The sequence below is a fragment of the Callospermophilus lateralis genome, unplaced genomic scaffold (genome assembly GCF_048772815.1).
Source record: "Callospermophilus lateralis isolate mCalLat2 unplaced genomic scaffold, mCalLat2.hap1 Scaffold_113, whole genome shotgun sequence".
In the NCBI taxonomy this organism is placed as follows: Eukaryota; Metazoa; Chordata; class Mammalia; order Rodentia; family Sciuridae; genus Callospermophilus; species Callospermophilus lateralis.
Genome location: NW_027511570.1, coordinates 1,601,168 through 1,607,167, shown reverse-complemented (window position 1 = coordinate 1,607,167; position 6,000 = coordinate 1,601,168).

The window sequence follows — 6,000 nt, the reverse complement described above, 5'->3', positions numbered from 1 at the left end:
TGGCTTGGAAACATACATTTAAGGTGTTATAGAGGTAAAATAAAATAGAGCTTTTATTCTACTATGATAAAGAATAAAGAATAGCCAATAAATATCTAATCAAGACTTGTCTTTTACTACACATCTAATATTTTCTGAAGTTCTATTATATTATTCAATATATTCTTCTCCCAGATGGCTGGAATTCTGTCATTAAACTGATTTCCAACTTGGAGATTATAGGAATTACCTTACTAAGGTTTCCAGGGTTGTAGTGGAGTCAAGAGGGTGGCAGTGGCAGCTCTGTCTACACCCTGGTTAGCTCTAGAAGGAAGTGGAGCAATGTTGACAGTTGACAGAATGTTTTCAATCCCCTAGCTTTGTGTTTCTGTAGTTGAATATGAATGAATATATATCTCATCTGTATGTAACCTTTTAAGAACAACAATGTAATTATGTTTGATGATAACAGAGTAATAAAGGAAGGCTAAGCTAAAAGTCTTTAGGGCATGTTTCTTTAGGAAGGAGAAAAAGGAGCATCACATTTCAAGGCTAAAGAAGGACAAATTTATTTTGGATTCAGTAGTATACCTACTCCATGCATCAATTTGTCATTCCCCACCTTACTTTTCACAGAGTAATGAGACAACTTTCATAGAAGTCACCACACATAGTTTAATTAAGAGGAAATATATTTGGAATTGCAAGTTTAATAACTCTGGTTCCAGTGAAGCAGATCACAATGAGGGAGCAGCTGCTTTGCAATTCAAAACAGATGGTGCCTTTCTTTTTCTATTCAGATTTCCCTTTTCTAAATGGCATGTCCATTGAATACCAGAAAAGCTAGGACTTCAACACTTCTAGGTCATGAACATGCTTATGGAAGATGAAGGTTAGAAATGTTTTGTGCTTTATATGCATGCTGCCTTTGACCACCGGTTTGTGACCAAATATTGGAAATGACTTTTTCCCACAAAACTGTAAGAAATTAGACCCTGCAAAGAAACCTGTTTTGAATAGTTTAAAAGCATAAGTTGCCAGCTATTTTTCTACAATACATTAACTGATTTGATATGAAGGTATATTATCTGAGGAGAGAACATGAAAGAAATAATATGGTAGGAAGTCATAGAACCAACAGGTTGTTGCTGATGCTTCATCAGAAGGGCATGTTTTCTTAAAACTCATGAAGGAACTATGAAACCTGTGTGGAAAGACAGATAATTGGGGCTGGGGTTGTGCTCAGTGGCAGAGTGCTCGCCTAGCCTGTGCAAGACCCTAGGATCAATCCTCAGAACCACATAAATATAAATAAATAAAGGTATTGTGTCCAACTGCAACTAAAAAATAAGTATTTTTTAAAAAGACAGAAAATTTGCTATCAATATTCAGACAATTTTATAAGATTTATTATAAAAGTCACCTCATTATCAAGATTCTGGCTTAGCTTATTGTATATTTTTCTGAAAGAAGCGAAATCTGTTCAAGTCATCTAAATATACAGTGCAAAGATATGAATATGGTTTTGGAGCCTCAGTGCATCTGTAAGCAAGTCTTGGACATGTGAGCAAAGTGGAGGCTCTGAGGGTTGGGTCTGTCAGGCTGCTTGGTATCCTGCAAAGTCAATTGTCTAAAGTCAGACTCAAGTTTTAAATGTGTGGTTTGATAATTTGTCAGGTTGGCTGCATTTGAGCTGACCTTTAAATCTAAGTGGCAATCCTAAAATACTCTACATTAGCTTTTATATAGTCAGCTAAGAAAAGGTCTGAGATTAAATGTGCACTGATCCTGTTGACAATGAGAAGCTTGTTGAGCTTTTAATTGGAGTTTTGGTCTGGACGCTACTCAGAATGACTGCTATTTTAAAGCAAGATTTGTATTTTAAAGACATTCTATATTAATGATTTAGAGCAATAAAAAACTTTGAAACAGTCTTTGTAAATCCAATTTCTATAAGAAAGAAAAGTCATTTTTGTACATATGCACACAAACTCACACACACAATTAGGCCTGGCAATATTCCCTATGATAAAACTTTTATGACCTGCTTTCAACCTCTGGCCATACAGTGAGAATCCTTCTAGAAGGTGCATTCATTATATGTTAAAATTGCTTTTGGGTTTAAGAAATCTAAGTTTTTTCCATATACTATGTCCCTCTAGACAACATTTAATATTGCAGTTTAATATTCAAAAGAAAACTATTTTTATAGCACTATAGACTGTAGAAAATAGAGAAAAGCAAAAAAAAACTATTCAATTTTAGCTTTCACATTTATATAAATTCTTCACGTCACAGATCATGGATAGTGTGTTTTAATAATGCTAACTGAATAAACATATATGATGATTCACTTACAATATCAAGGCTTAACTTTTTGAAATATCTTAATTTAAAAATCTGATACATTGAAGACATTGGTAATGGTTCTCATTTTGACAAGAAGCATGTTTAGACTGACTTCTTAGCCATGGGTCAGGAATTCTGGTAACCAATATTCATAGATAATTAGTCATAATAGAATGCATTATTATTTTAATTTAGGTCATACTTAATCTCAGTGAATAGGTAATGATTCAATAGTCTTAGCATTTATTATAAGCCTGCAACATTATTTTGTAATATATTAACTCTGACTACAACTAGATATATACATTTAAAGCAGTAGAGAGAGTGAAGCATAAAGTATTACCTAAAACTAAAAATGCTTTGAATATATATATATATATATATATATATATATATATGAACAAAAAATGAAAAAAATGAAAATCTCTTAATAGAATATTTTGTGAAGACTTTTTAAAAATCTTGAGATCAGGTGAGGTATAAGGGCAGTGAAAGCCTGAATCCATACTTCCATTCATTTGTCTCATGAATGAGCCAGAATTTAATTCACTTTAAACAAGGATATTGGACAGATGCTGATATGGAATAAAAGTCTTGTTCTCAAATTAGTTTCTTTGGATATTGTAACTGTTTCAGCCACAACATTTTCTTTAGTTCTACTTTTATAATTTAAGATATCTCAAAAGACATATTAATGTATGTATATATGCACCTTGTGCATATAGAATTTAGAAAGAAACACATAGAAAAATATGCCTGCCTTATCAAGAAAAACAATAATCATGATTAAATGAGGGCAACAGAATAATGTGTATAAACATGTGGAAGTATGGTATAAAACATAAAAGATTAAATTAGGAGGGTTGTTAGTGGTTGGCCAAAAATCGGCACTAACTATTAGTTTGCAGCATATGTGCACACACACACACAGAGAATATGTTGAAATTATATAATTCACAATGGCTACGTAATTTGAGAATATTCATCCATTCAGGAAAGTATGCTATTACCTGTAATTGAGATTAAAAGAATGTGTTTACATGGATTCCCAGAGATCGTAGTATACAACAGAGTACATAGAATTTTCTTCAGTATCCTTAAAATGAACAGAACAGTGTATTGTATATGACTATATTTTTATTATATTTGATATTAACTGCATTTGTTGACGCAGAATTTCTTAGATGTGGCACCAAAAATAAAGAACTGATACATTGAATCTGATCAAAATCTGAAACTTTTGGTCTGCAACAAATGCTTCTGCTAAGAACAATTCAAGCTACAGGAAGGGATTAATATTTGCAAATCACACATCCAATAAAGGACTAGTATCTAGAGTATATAAAAAAATTCTCAAAACTCAATGTTAATAGAGGTAGAAAAATGTTGGAGGTGAGTGATATCTGTATATGATTCACAGGTGCCTATCTGATGCCAAAGTTGTATACATTAAATAACTAGAGTTTTTATATGTCAATCATAGTTCCATAAAGTGGTTTTTAAAAAGGAAAAAAATAAGAGTAATAAACAGACTTTTCAATGGGAAAATGGGTAAAAGACATGAACTGACAATTTACCCATGAGGATAGATTGTAAATAAATGCAAGGAAAATGCTCAACATCATTATGTATCTAAGAAACTCAACTAAAAATCACAATGTGATATCACTGTACTCATATCAGAATTGATGAAATAAAACACAATGATAACCTCAAATACTGGAAAAGACAGAGAAATTGATCACTTGCACATTGAATGTGAAACACTATAATTATTTTGGAAAATAGCTTATCAGTTCTTTTAATAAAGTACACATGGAATTATGAGCTATTATATAACCCAGAAATGGCCCAGTTGTGATCCTGGGCATATTACAGAGAAATAAAAACTTAAGTTTACTCATAAACTCGTACATATTTGTTCATAGAGGACGTATTTACAATAACCAAGAACTGAGAGAATCTACAATAGTGAATGAGTAAACAGACTGGCAAGAACACAGAATGCGTCAGTATAGAGGAATGAAATATGGATATATGCAACAATTTTGATCAATCTCCAAGGAATTTTGATGGTTGACAAATGCCACTTCCAAAGGCTTACATACAATCTGATACAACCCATATACTATTTTTGAAAAGACAGAGTTATAGGAATGAATAACAAAAGAACGGTTTTCAGGGATCAAAACTGGAGTAGGAGCATCAAGGGAATGATGGGTGGATGGTGACAGGCCACGTGAGATTTTTTTTTTAATTTTGGGGTGATAGAAATATTTTTGTACCCGGACTATATCAATGTCAATTTCCTGGTGTTTATATTTTACTATAGTTTAAGAGGACATTATATCTGTAGGAAGATAGAAATTACAACATCTCTTTTGTTTCTAACATATGCATAGGAATCTATAGGCAGTTGAGAGTCATAAATAAATGAAAGAAAAAGGAAGAAAAGGAAAAGAAAGGAAGGAAGGGAAGCAATCAAGTTTTTTATGACATTCATTATTTTAATTAGTAATGATTAACTGCTAAGTTTTATGGCTTAACAGAGCACTGTCCTGTTTTTCTGGTCACGTTTCTTTAAATCTTGAAGGGCAGTAACCTAATAACTAGAATGACTGTCAAAATTTGAAAAAAGATACTTTCAGCTTAAAGTAGTATGTCATAGTATAAAAATCCATCATTTAAATCTAATTCAGAGAGAGAGATTCTCTTTTATGCATTTTATAAGCATATAGATGTTGAAAAAAATCCTAAGTTTCCAAACTTTATTTCCAAAGTTTACCTAATACACAATTGAGAAAAGAAGAAAGAATAAAGTAGAAAAAGATGTGCCTGGGAAGATGATTTTGGATTCTCACTCTTAACCATCACCTCAGGTGTTACCTCCTGAGTTCATTAATATTAAATATTGGTCACACCAAATCACAACTACTACAAACGTTTAAAATTTAAGTATTATATTAAAGAGGAAAAACATGTGATGGTGACACACATTTCATAGATGCACACCTTTAGTGTCATGTATCTTTAACAAAGATGATCTATCTAATTAGTTTAATATAAAAAGTTCAAAGGAGGCTCACTTGTTAAGTACAAGCAAATTCTTTCCTAAATTCAAGGAGGGATTGTGTATTCAATAAAAACATAGGAGGGTTTTCTTTGTAATTTTATTTTAATATTGGACCCACTCTGTGAGTCTTAGTATTAATTATCACCATAGAAGCATGGATTTTAACAGTGTAACAAAAGTTGTGTATGACTAGCAACTTTGGAGAATATTAGAGGAGTGATAGATGTGCCAAATCATCTTCCCACAGTTGTGAACTTCTCCAAACATTCTTAACATTACACTGTCACATACTTGACCAGAGCTAGGACATAAGCTTAAAATATTCAGAAAAGGAGTACTATGACTGGAAACCATCCTACTAGATATCTTTCAGAATATTTGAGCATTGATATTGCTACTTAATTTGCAAATTTGATAACAGGAATAACATAATATATTTTGCTCATTTTTTATTTATCAGATATTATGCTAAGAACTTTCTAGATTTAATCAGATATTATGCTAAGAACTTTCTAGATTTAATCCTTAAAAATTTAAGTGTAGGTATTATGGTTTAATGAATAAAGAACTAAGAAATGAGAGGAACCAAAAACAAGTGT